Source organism: Triticum urartu, unplaced genomic scaffold, assembly GCF_056163025.1.
Source record: "Triticum urartu cultivar PI428250 unplaced genomic scaffold, HENAU_Tu73 scaffold2, whole genome shotgun sequence".
NCBI lineage: Eukaryota > Viridiplantae > Streptophyta > Magnoliopsida > Poales > Poaceae > Triticum > Triticum urartu.
The window spans coordinates 5,291,194-5,304,317 of record NW_028260368.1 but is presented as its reverse complement, the minus strand read 5'-3'; the positions used below and the strand labels follow the sequence as shown (position 1 = coordinate 5,304,317).

General features: G+C 35.9%; 3 non-coding genes across 3 annotated transcripts; 1 reads left to right on the top strand and 2 right to left on the bottom strand.

Moving 5' to 3' along the window:
- Positions 1 to 4,559: 4,559 nt before the first annotated feature.
- On the bottom strand, positions 4,560 to 4,632 carry TRNAF-GAA (transfer RNA phenylalanine (anticodon GAA)). Its single transcript has one exon. It is a non-coding gene; the product is annotated as a tRNA-Phe (tRNA).
- A 1,667-nt stretch (positions 4,633 to 6,299) lies between these two features.
- Positions 6,300 to 6,372, top strand: TRNAT-UGU (transfer RNA threonine (anticodon UGU)). Its single transcript has one exon. It is a non-coding gene; the product is annotated as a tRNA-Thr (tRNA).
- Positions 6,373 to 7,591: 1,219 nt separating this feature from the next.
- Positions 7,592 to 7,678, bottom strand: TRNAS-GGA (transfer RNA serine (anticodon GGA)). The gene has a single exon. It is a non-coding gene; the product is annotated as a tRNA-Ser (tRNA).
- Positions 7,679 to 13,124: the final 5,446 nt, after the last annotated feature.

The following is a 13,124-nucleotide window of genomic DNA, read 5'->3' as shown; positions in this document are numbered from 1 at the left end:
ATAGTGGCCAAATTGGCGTATTACCAAACCACGCCCCCATTAACACAGCAGTAGATATGGGTCCTTTGAGAATACGCCTCCTCAACGACCAATGGTTAACAGCGATTCTGTGGAGCGGTTTTGCGAGAATAGTTAATAATGAGATCATCATTTTAGGAAATGATGCGGAACTGGGTAGTGATATTGATCCGGAAGAAGCTCAAAAGGCACTTGAAATAGCCGAAGCTAACTTGAGTAAAGCTGAGGGTACGAAAGATTTGGTTGAAGCGAAGCTCGCTCTCAGACGAGCTAGGATACGAATCGAGGCTGTCAATTGGATTCCCCCATCCAATTGAAGACAATCCAGTGGTTTATAGTTGATACAAAGAAAAAGGGAAGAGGGGTAGAAAAAGTTATTAGATAGCGAAGCGAAGTAAGTCCAATGCTATCTAGTAATTTTTCTACCTACTTACCTACTATTGGATTTGAACCAATGACTCCCGCCGTATGAAAGCAATACTCTAACCACTGAGTTAAGTAGGCAATTTATCACCACAAAGGAAGACCCATTACTTCGATCGATTATATATTGAATCCCTTTTCTAAGCAATACCGCTCTGTTATTGGTCTGTTATATACTAAATACTAAACTAAATACTAAACAGATACAGATCAAAGGGGTATCCTCTGGCATTAGAAAATATTCATCTTGACAAGAAATTATCTATATGTTAAGATATCTCTGATAAGGGCTATAGCTCAGTTCGGTAGAGCAACTCGTTTACACGTGCGCCAATGCTTTTCAAAGGAGCTTATTATGCAATGAACATAATCGATCTTATTGCAAAATCAATGTCTTACTTCATAGATTCGAGAGAATAGGAGAACAGTAGCCTGACAAACAGTCGGTTCAGTCCGATTCAGGTGCCAATTCAGGTGCCTAATCAAATAGAACCCTTATGGATTTGCTAGTTGATAAGGTAAATATCCAGCCCACTAAATGCTAGGCGTAATGAGGATAAGGGCCTCCAAAAAACTTCTTTTCGTTCTATGAACTTTAAGGTGTATGAAGTCTCATAGTTAACTCTTGCAGTGGAACGATAGAGACTCCATTTCACTTAGGTTGATTTAATTTAGACCGGAGGCAGACCTAAGTCAAGGTAATCCTCCTTTGAAACACTTTGGTATTGCTCCTAGATAGATCATAATACAAAAAATCAATCAGAGCACAGGGAGCCATCTCATTATCTTTCCGTAAAGAAAAACTATGGTGGACTAACTGATCTTTAAATCAGTTTATGAAAGAGCCCAATGCAAAAAAATGCATGTTGGGTCTTTGAAACAGTTCAAATCATTTCGATAATAATCCGTTTGATCTGTTTTACCGAGAAGGTCTACGGTTCGAATCCGTATAGCCCTAATATGCCCTTTTTTAGATTTTAGGATCTCTATCCTATGTTTTCTTTAGTTTAGTATAGTTTTCATTTTCTCATTAGTATTTGTTTATAGACTGGATAGGCGCCTGCGACATAGAATAGAGATAAAAGCATTACCAAAGGCTCATTCATCGAAAATCAAAATCATACAGACAGGAAAAGAAAAACGAATTTCTATCAAATCAATAGAAGAAAGGATCCTTTCCCTGATTTGAATCCCGTCCTCCTTCAAATAGGATATCTCTAGACTTCCCTATAATAACTGCAATGATTTTATCCATTTTGCGAATTCCTACTTTGTTTTAAGTATATTTATTACTTTGTTTATAGATACATTATGTAAATTGATCAACTTTAAATAGAAAAAATAAAGTAAAGAGTAAATAAGAAAACAGAATATTCTGTCTCATAGTTCTGAAATAGAGTTCTTTATTTTTATTTTATAGTATTACTTCTCATTAATTATACTGCATAGATTAGTCCTACTATCTTAATTAGGTTCTAATTTAGTAGTATTCTCATTTTTATTTAATAGTCTCTTATTATTTTATTATTAAATATTAAATAAAGGATAGAGCTATTCTTTTTTCTAGAGATTCTAGAGAAAGCGAGACAAAGTGAAACGAGAAAGTTTTCTTTATATAAGAATTAGATCTACATACACCATATCTAAATAGAATGGAAATCCAAAAGAAAGGGAGTTGGGATTCCATTGGATGAATCTTTAAAGAAGATGCAGCACAGAGGAAACAAAGGCTAAACTTAAACTAAGCGCTTTTGTTTGAACAAAAAAGATTCTTGTTTCACCGAGGAAAAGAGAGAAGTTCTGGATAAATTGACAATGCTGAATTGAATTGACTAATTTAAGTTCCGCCTATTCCACATTAATGGGAGTACATTATGTTTCTGCTTCACGAATATGATATTTTTTGGACATTTCTAATAATAGCAAGCCATTATTCCTATTTTGGCATTTTCGATTTCAGGACTTTTAGCCCCGGTTAGTGAAGGACCAGAGAAGCTTTCTAGTTATGAATCGGGTATAGAACCCATGGGAGGGGCTTGGGTACAATTCCGAATACGCTATTATATGTTTGCGCTCGTTTTTGTTGTTTTTGATGTGGAAACCGTCTTTCTATACCCTTGGGCAATGAGTTTCGACGTATTGGGTGTATCCGTTTTTATCGAAGCTTTGATTTTCGTGCTTATCTTAGTTGTTGGTTTAGTTTATGCATGGCGAAAAGGAGCCTTGGAATGGTCTTAACTGAATATTTAGACAAAAAAAAAGAAGGAAAAGATTCTATTGAGACAGTTATGAATTTGATTGAGTTTCCCTTACTTGACCAAACAAGTTCCAATTCTGTTATTTCAACTACACCAAATGATCTTTCGAATTGGTCAAGACTCTCCAGTTTATGGCCCCTTCTATACGGTACCAGTTGTTGTTTCATTGAATTTGCTTCATTAATAGGCTCACGATTCGACTTTGATCGTTATGGATTGGTACCAAGATCAAGTCCTAGGCAAGCAGACCTAATTTTAACAGCCGGTACGGTAACAATGAAAATGGCTCCCTCTTTAGTGAGATTATACGAGCAAATGCCTGAACCAAAATACGTCATTGCTATGGGAGCCTGTACTATTACAGGGGGAATGTTCAGTACGGATTCCTATAGTACTGTTCGGGGAGTTGATAAGTTAATTCCTGTGGATGTCTACTTGCCGGGCTGCCCACCTAAACCGGAGGCAGTTATAGATGCCCTAACAAAACTTCGTAAGAAGATATCGCGAGAAATAGTTGAGGATCAAACTCTATCTCAAAATAAAAATAGATGTTTTACTACCAGTCACAAGCTTTATGTTAGGCGCAGTACTCATACAGGAACTTATGAGCAAGAATTGCTCTATCAATCACCATCTACATTAGATATATCTTCTGAAACTTTTTTCAAATCCAAAAGTTCAGTACCTTCCTACAAATTAGTGAATTAGGAGAGGGGCTCTTTTGTGTAGAAAAATAAAAAGCAGGGCAATCTTTCAAACTTGCATCCGAAATGTGAAATATTTATACAAAGAGGGAGAGATGAAGACAATGCAGCAGGGTTGGTTATCTAATTGGCTAGTCAAACATGAGGTGGTTCATAGATCTTTGGGCTTTGATCACCGAGGAATAGAGACTTTACAAATAAAAGCAGGGGATTGGGATTCCATTGCTGTCATTTTATATGTATATGGTTACAATTATTTACGCTCCCAATGTGCTTATGATGTAGCACCCGGTGGATCTTTAGCTAGCGTGTATCATCTTACGAGAATACAATATGGTATAGATAATCCAGAAGAAGTCTGCATAAAAGTCTTTGCCCAAAAGGATAATCCTAGAATTCCGTCTGTCTTCTGGATTTGGAGAAGTGCCGATTTTCAAGAACGCGAATCTTATGATATGGTGGGAATCTCTTATGATAATCATCCGCGCCTTAAACGTATCCTAATGCCTGAAAGTTGGATAGGCTGGCCCTTACGTAAGGATTATATAACCCCCAATTTTTATGAAATACAAGATGCTCATTGAATGATAAGAAATTCATGCTCACTTATACAACACAACTCCAGATTTTATTCAAGTCAAGGAATATTTTTAGGTTCTTTTCCTAGATGAAACGGAATACCTATTTATAATTAATTCCTAATTATACAAAAGCATTCCAGATAGACTGAGCAAAAAAAGGGTTTCATTTGGATTCCCCTATTTTGAAAATCGCATATTAATTTCCTTCATATGAACAGAAAAATAGGATGACTCAAAGAAGTTCTCTACCAGGAACTTTGTACCGCGCACATTACTTAGCACAACTAGGAAAATAAGATAAGATAAAGATAAGCAAGACTAAAAAAATATTCGTCGGAATAGCGGAATACAAAATTAAGAAACGCAAAAAAATAAAGGGGAATCTCACCCCCTTCTTTATCATAAAGAAAAGATATATTTTAAAACTTCTTTAAAAAGAAAAAGAAGTGCCTCTATATTTATATTATAGATTTATCCACTTAGATGAATAAATATTATTAATGAATATGTATCACAATCCATCTCGAGGTATTTGGATCAATACCTATTCGGTGGATCTTTTTTTTTTTTTTCTCTGCCAGGAACCAGATTTGAACTGGTGACACGAGGATTTTCAGTCCTCTGCTCTACCAACTGAGCTATCCTGACCTTTTCTTGTGCATCATCCTAGTAGAGTATTTGTATCTATGTCAATTAAAAGGACTAAAAATTAATTAAAGTATTTCAAATTTTAAATTTGAAAATGGGGGGGGTAGTCCTATGCATTGTGCATGGTTTACTTAAATAAAACTTAAAAATAGAGTGAATAACCAAGATTTCTTGCCGATACTCTAATAAAAAAGAAATCTATTCAATGAATAGGATAAGATCCATTGAGTTCTCTTCGCATTCCTTTGTGAAAGAGTAGAATGAGAAAGCTAATGAATCTTAAACCCATTGCATTGATAAAAAGAAAAAAAAGTGCATTGATAAAAAGAAAAAAAAAAAGAGGATAAATAATAATAATATAGTATAGTTAGGGAATAAAAGAGGATTTGGGGATAGAGGGACTTGAACCCTCACAACTTATAAAGTCGACGGATTTTCCTTTTACTAGAAATTTCATTGTTGTCAGTATTGACATGTAGAATGGGACTCTCTCTTTGTCCTCGTCCGATTAATCCACTTTTTTAAAGATCTCGAAAACTTTGAATTTTAATTGAAGAATTTGATTATTCAATATTCGATTGGAGTGGATTCACAATAATGAAAAAAAAAAATTATGATATGAGTTTTTTATTTCATAATCATTATCATTTCTAATTTCATTTTTAAAAAAGATAAAGAACCTATATTATAATTAGAATATAATATGAGTTCTGTGATTAATCGTTTGCTATGTCAGTATCTATACGTGTTTATTAAATGTATAAGGTATAAAACCCCTCTTTCTCTAATTTAGAACTAGAAGGAATTCCACTAACAACACAACGTAATTAACTCGATTCGTTAGAACAGCTTCCATTGAGTCTCTGCACCTATCCTTTTCCTTTGTATTCTAGTTCGAGAACCCCTTGTTTTCTCAAAACACGGATTTGGCTCAGGATTGCCCTTTTTTAATTCCAGGGTTTCTCTGAATTTGGAAGTTACCACTTAGCAGGTTTCCATACCAAGGCTCAATACAATCAAGTCCGTAGCGTCTACCGATTTCGCCATATCCCCATTTCCCTCTTCTTTGAGACCAGGATTCCTTGTGTAATTTCATCCATCTCTTAGTTTTTTTTTTGAATCATTGAGTTCATCACTCAACGTAGTCTAGCAGTTCAGTTCGACTCTATTTGAGAGACCTCGCTTGCTTATTGCAATTCAGAATTGAATTGATTCTATCCTTGATGTATTTGCAATTCAATCCGAATCAATATATCCAAAAGTTTTTATCTCCCCCACCTCCCGTCTTACTTTTTTATAGTATTCAAAATTATACTATAACGCTTGATATTTATTCTTTTTTTCTAATCAGAATTAGCAATTTTATTTACTCTGACTCTATGTTCCCCTTAGTGAAATATTAATCCTCAAATTATTAACAAATAATAAAGTCTATAATGATCGAATGAAAATACCAATAAATTCTATAATTTTATTTTTTAATATCCTATAGTTAAGCATATCAAGCTAACTTTATCTTTAAGAAGTTTTAGTATTTTTTTATTTTTATAAGTATAACTTCAAATTTAGAACTAGTTAATAGCTAAGATTAATAACTAATATCTGAGATTTTACGGATTTCCTATACTATACCTATTTCTATTTGTTACACTATTTCCGTTATGTAAGCCCACTTAGCTCAGAGGTTAGAGCATCGCATTTGTAATGCGAGGGTCATCGGTTCAAATCCGATAGTCGGCTTTTTTTTCTCTATCGATGTTCTACGAACAAGAATCTCTTTTTTTCCGAATTAAATGGAGAATCCAGGATCTTTTATGTTTTTTACCTTACAATTTTGCTAGATACAAAACAATAAAATAAATAATATATATACAAAAAAAAAAGATTTTGATGAAATTCCATTTTTTGGGGTACTTTAGTTGATTTTACTCTGTTTATCCTGTAGTTTAATTCAGTTTTAATTTCGATGTATTCTGTAATGTAAATACAATGAAATTAATTGTGTAAAATGAAATTTCAATAAAATAAAAAAAGGAGTCTTCATGTCCCGTTATCGAGGACCTCGTTTAAAAAAAATACGCCGTCTGGGAGCTTTACCAGGACTCACTAGAAAAACACCTAAATCCGGAAGTAATCTTAAAAAAAAATTCAATTCTGGGAAAAAGGAGCAATATCGTATTCGTCTTCAAGAAAAACAGAAATTGCGTTTTCATTATGGTCTGACAGAACGACAATTACTTAGATATGTACATATCGCTGGAAAAGCAAAAAGGTCAACAGGCCAGGTTTTACTACAATTACTTGAAATGCGTTTGGATAATATCCTTTTTCGATTGGGTATGGCTTCAACCATTCCTGGGGCCCGCCAATTAGTCAACCATAGACATATTTTAGTTAATGGTCGTATAGTCAATATACCAAGTTTTCGTTGCAAACCCCGAGATATTATTACTACGAAAGATAACCAAAGATCAAAAGGTCTGGTTCAAAATTATATTGCTTCATCGGACCCGGGGAAATTGCCAAAGCATTTGGCGATTGACACGTTGGAATATAAAGGACTAGTAAATAAAATCCTAGATAGGAAGTGGGTCGGTCTCAAAATAAATGAGTTGTTAGTTGTAGAATATTACTCTCGTCAGACTTGAACTTAACGAAAAAAGGAAAGGTTCATAGAATTTTCTTCCCCTTCCCCTTTCCCCGAACTAAATCGCCCTAAGACCATTACCATTAATTTGTATTTTCCCATCAACTAGCTAAAATTGATTAACCCTAGGATTAGGATCCTTTTTTCTTTTTTCCTCTATGTGTATTTTACATACCACAGTAATTTGCTATAGAGAATTTCTAATTTCTATTAAATCAAAATAAGATAATATAAGATATTATATTATTGCTGGAAAAAATTGTTATTTGATTTGATACATTGTGATCCTTAACGTTGATGAATTAAGAAAAACGGAAAGAGAGGGATTCGAACCCTCGGTAAACAAAAGTCTACATAGCAGTTCCAATGCTACGCCTTGAACCGCTCGGCCATCTCTCCTACATAACTTATTATGGAAAATAAACTGAGTGAATAGCGAGTTTTCTTATTCCTGCAGTACAGGTACAACCGCAACCACTCGGGGGTTCCATAGTTCTATTGGAAAAATTCCTTTTGATCTAAGTGGAAGGATACAGGATTTTTTACTAGAAATTGCGCTCGCTATAAAATAAAAGTTTTAATTTGGGTTTTCCCGCAACTAAAGAAAAAGAAAATGGAAGAATTCTTCTTATTGCATAATAAAATAAAGAAACCTTAGAATTCCGTTTGCATAAGATACGCTACACCATACTATCGAAATCAAAAATAGGGTATGAGACAATTAATAACTTTGAAAACACGAAATAGTTGATAACATAAGTTGTTGTTCAGAAATAGGAAAGTGGAATGAAATCCAGTCTTAGTCAAATATTTCATATCTCTTCGTGTCCAAGCAGAAGGAAAAGGATACAATTTGAGCTGAGCGGAAAATCCATATCTCTCTTATCCATTTAAAGCATATGGATTTAGAGTAGAGCATATGGATCAATCTATTTATAATTATAAGAATCGAATGTGTTTGTTTTTATGTTATTTTGTGAAGGAATGAAAACAATTCTATATAGAATGGGTTGGGAATTATGCCTAGATCCCGTGGAAATGGAAATTTCATTGATAAGACCTCCTCAATTGTAGCCAATATTTTATTGCGAATAATTCCGACAACCTCAGGAGAAAAAAAGGCATTTACTTATTATAGAGATGGTGCGATTTGACTCTTTTTTTTGCTTTTTTTTAGCCCTACCTATACCTCAGTCTTACGAAAAAGAGAGGGGGGTTGGCATAGAGAGAACCAAATTTGTAAAGCAAACAAACCCACGCTTCGGGAAGGTGAGGCGAACTAACAATTCCTTCCGTCGTGTATCCTCGATTGATGCGGCTTCAGATACTTCAATTGTAGATTTGAGTATTGAGCGAAAGGTTACACCTACAGGATATGGTATGGTATGGATTACAGGCCAATCCTACTCTATTAGTATCCGTAGGCAGCATAGGGGAGAAAAGCACTACACCTAGAAATAGGAATCAACAAGAGAAAAACTTTGTTAGAAATTACCCCTTTCCTGATCGGTATCAGGGCTGGGAAGAATGGTTGGGATAACAAACAACCATCAGGTTTGTACTTTGGATACCCCTATAACCATCAAAGATCGTTGAAGTAGCTAATTCCTCTAAATAGGAGGCGTTGAGAACAAAGAAATTATTGGAGCTATCGTTTTCCTCTAGCATTAATAGAATTCATTGGTGTTAAGAAAAACCTCTTGTGGGAAGGTTGGCTAGAGATTTCTTGGAAAAATACCAGCCCCTTTCGGTTCATAATGAGACGGGACTAATTCTATTTTGATTCTATAGATTATTTCGCTTAGTACTATTATGTACAGAAGGGAGGAGCCGTATGAGATGAAAACCTCATGTACGGTTTTGGAACGGAGATTTTTTGAATAGAATGAACGACCGTAACGGATGTTGGCTCAATCCGAAGGAAATTATGCGGAAGCTTTGCAAAATTATTATGAAGCTACGCGACTAGAAATCGATCCCTATGATCGAAGTTATATACTCTATAACATAGGCCTTATACACACAAGCAATGGAGAGCATACAAAGGCTTTGGAATATTATTTCCGGGCACTAGAACGAAACCCCTTCTTACCGCAAGCTTTTAATAATATGGCCGTGATCTGTCATTACGTGCGACTATCTCCACTATAGAAAGAAAAAAAAAAAAGAGAGGATCAAATTTTCTAGTAAATACTAGAAAAAAAGGGCTTTCTACATAGGGATCGTAAAAACAACGATTTTTCCCTATCAGCTGTAGGAAGGAAGGACACTTCACGAGAATCAAAAAACGAAGAAAGTATGGCCTATACTACTACTCTATGGATAAAGTTTCTCAAATTGATAGAGAAAGCACCGTAAAGATCAATTAGTGAGCGACTGGGTCGATACAACTAAAAAAAACTGCTTACTTATCCCATGATATGGGGCAAAATTTAGGAATCCGCTTATGTAATAGAGCCGATCCACTAAGGGATTAAGCAGCGGTGTAGTATCAGATCCCAAAGATAGTAAGTTCTTTTTTCTTTCTTATGGAAAAAAGTCTTTTTCAAGGATTCTATAGAGATTTCATATATGAAACCGGGATAGTTACCTCTCAGAAAATTTGAACGAAGGCTCTATATCTATCTATGCTTCATTCTTCTGAAGGTGGGAAAAAAGATCAAACTGATTATTGATAAAAATTAGGGTTTGAAACTTAGGTAATTAATTTCTTCTGCTTAACCCAAGAACAAATTGGATCGATTTTTGATAAATCGAATTCAGTTAAGATAGGGGAAATTCAGATAGCAATTTCTGAGCCGTATGAGGTAGGAAACTCTCAAGTACGGTTCTAAGGGAAGGAACTTCCTATTCCGACCGAGGAGAACAGGCCATTCTACAGGGTGATTCGGAAATTGCGGAAGCTTGGTTTGATCAAGCTGCTGAATATTGGAAACAAGCTATAGCGCTTACTCCGGGAAATTATATTGAAGCACAGAACTGGTTGAAGATTACGAAGCGCTTTGAATTTGAATAAGACCATGCTCCTTCTTTTTCATAAAATGGGTGGTTTGGTTGTTGATCCATTAATCAAATAAATTAGGTCGTAAGATCGAATCAAGAATTTCATTATATCCATTTCTTATACCTTCTATTTTATATGATATTTCATAAGAATAAACCATAGGGATAGGGTCTAGAATAGAAGTAATAAAGTGAATAAAAAGAGGGGGCAATCTAAATATTGCTAATATATTAGGACCATCTTATTAATAATTCTAATGAGTTATCTTGGAATTTAGAATCAAATAAAAAACCCTATATTATGCTCAAGGAAAGTAGATATAGATAGGAGCTTATGCCCTCAAAAAAAATACACTAGTTTCTTAAATTAAAAATAAAAAAGATTTTTTTCTTACGTCGAGAAATATTTGTTTTTCAAGATAAACAATGTCCGTTAGGCACCTAATCTTTATGTCATAATAGACCCGAACACTTGCCTCGGATTGACTTCAATATATAATTGCTCCAGTGAATAACTAAAAAAAAAATAGAAGGATGGTAGATAGTAAAGAAAAGAACTAATCACAATATCTATCTTTCAAAATCTATCTTTCAAAATCTATCTTTCAAAATATATATCTTTCAAAGATTCACTAAAAAGACAGTTGGCGGGTCTCTTTGTATGTCTTGTCCGGAAAGAGGAGGACTTAATGATTATTCGTTCGCCGGAACCAGAAGTAAAAATTGTTGTGGATAGGGATCCTGTAAAAACATCTTTTGAGGAATGGGCCAGACCCGGCCATTTCTCAAGAACACTAGCTAAGGGCCCTGATACTACCACTTGGATCTGGAACCTACATGCTGATGCTCACGATTTCGATAGTCATACTGGTGATTTGGAGGAGATTTCTCGAAAAGTCTTTAGTGCTCATTTCGGGCAACTTTCCATTATCTTTCTTTGGTTGAGTGGCATGTACTTTCATGGCGCCCGTTTTTCCAATTATGAAGCATGGCTAAGTGATCCTACTCACATTGGACCCAGTGCTCAGGTAGTTTGGCCTATAGTAGGGCAAGAAATATTGAATGGTGATGTAGGCGGGGGTTTCCGAGGAATCCAAATAACCTCTGGTTTTTTTCAGCTTTGGCGAGCATCTGGAATAACTAGTGAATTACAACTCTATTGTACTGCAATTGGTGCATTGATTTTTGCAGCGTTAATGCTTTTTGCTGGTTGGTTCCATTATCACAAAGCCGCTCCCAAATTGGCCTGGTTCCAAGATGTAGAATCCATGTTGAATCACCACTTAGCGGGATTATTAGGACTTGGGTCTCTTTCTTGGGCGGGGCACCAAATTCATGTATCTTTACCAATTAACCAATTTCTTGACGCTGGGGTGGATCCTAAAGAGATACCACTTCCTCATGAATTTATCTTGAATCGGGACCTTTTGGCTCAACTTTATCCTAGTTTTGCCGAAGGAGCAACCCCTTTTTTCACTTTAAATTGGTCCAAATACGCAGAATTTCTGACTTTTCGCGGAGGACTAGATCCAGTAACCGGTGGTCTCTGGCTGACCGATATTGCGCACCATCATTTAGCTATTGCTATTCTTTTCCTAATCGCAGGTCATATGTATAGGACCAATTGGGGTATTGGCCATGGACTTAAAGATATTTTGGAGGCTCACAAGGGCCCATTTACAGGACAAGGCCATAAGGGTCTTTATGAAATCTTAACAACGTCATGGCATGCTCAATTATCTCTTAACCTAGCTATGCTAGGCTCTACAACCATTGTTGTAGCTCATCATATGTATTCTATGCCTCCCTATCCATACCTAGCTACTGACTATGGTACACAACTTTCCTTGTTCACACACCACATGTGGATTGGCGGATTTCTAATAGTCGGTGCTGCTGCACATGCAGCAATTTTTATGGTAAGAGACTATGATCCAACTACTCGATACAACGATCTATTAGATCGCGTCCTTAGACACCGCGATGCAATCATATCCCACCTTAACTGGGTATGTATATTTCTAGGTTTTCACAGTTTTGGCTTGTACATTCATAATGATACCATGAGTGCTTTAGGCCGTCCACAAGATATGTTTTCGGATACTGCCATACAATTACAACCTATCTTTGCTCAATGGGTACAAAATATCCATGCTACTGCGCCTGGCGTAACAGCTCCTGGTGCAACAACAAGTACTAGCTTAACGTGGGGAGGCGGCGAGTTAGTAGCAGTAGGTGGCAAAGTGGCTTTGTTACCTATTCCATTAGGAACCGCAGATTTTTTAGTCCATCACATTCATGCATTTACCATACATGTGACTGTATTAATACTTTTGAAAGGTGTTTTATTTGCTCGGAGTTCCCGTTTGATACCCGATAAAGCAAATCTAGGTTTTCGCTTTCCTTGCGATGGGCCTGGCCGAGGGGGAACATGTCAAGTATCCGCCTGGGATCATGTTTTCTTAGGTTTATTCTGGATGTACAATGCAATTTCGGTAGTCATTTTCCATTTCAGTTGGAAAATGCAGTCGGATGTTTGGGGTACTATAAGTGATCAAGGGGTGGTAACTCATATTACAGGGGGAAACTTTGCACAGAGTTCCATTACGATTAATGGGTGGCTTCGAGATTTCTTGTGGGCACAGGCATCGCAAGTCATTCAGTCTTATGGTTCTTCATTATCTGCATATGGTCTTTTTTTCTTAGGTGCTCATTTTGTCTGGGCCTTCAGTTTAATGTTTTTATTCAGCGGCCGTGGTTATTGGCAAGAACTCATTGAATCTATCGTTTGGGCTCATAACAAATTAAAAGTTGCTCCTGCTACTCAGCCTAGAGCCTTGAG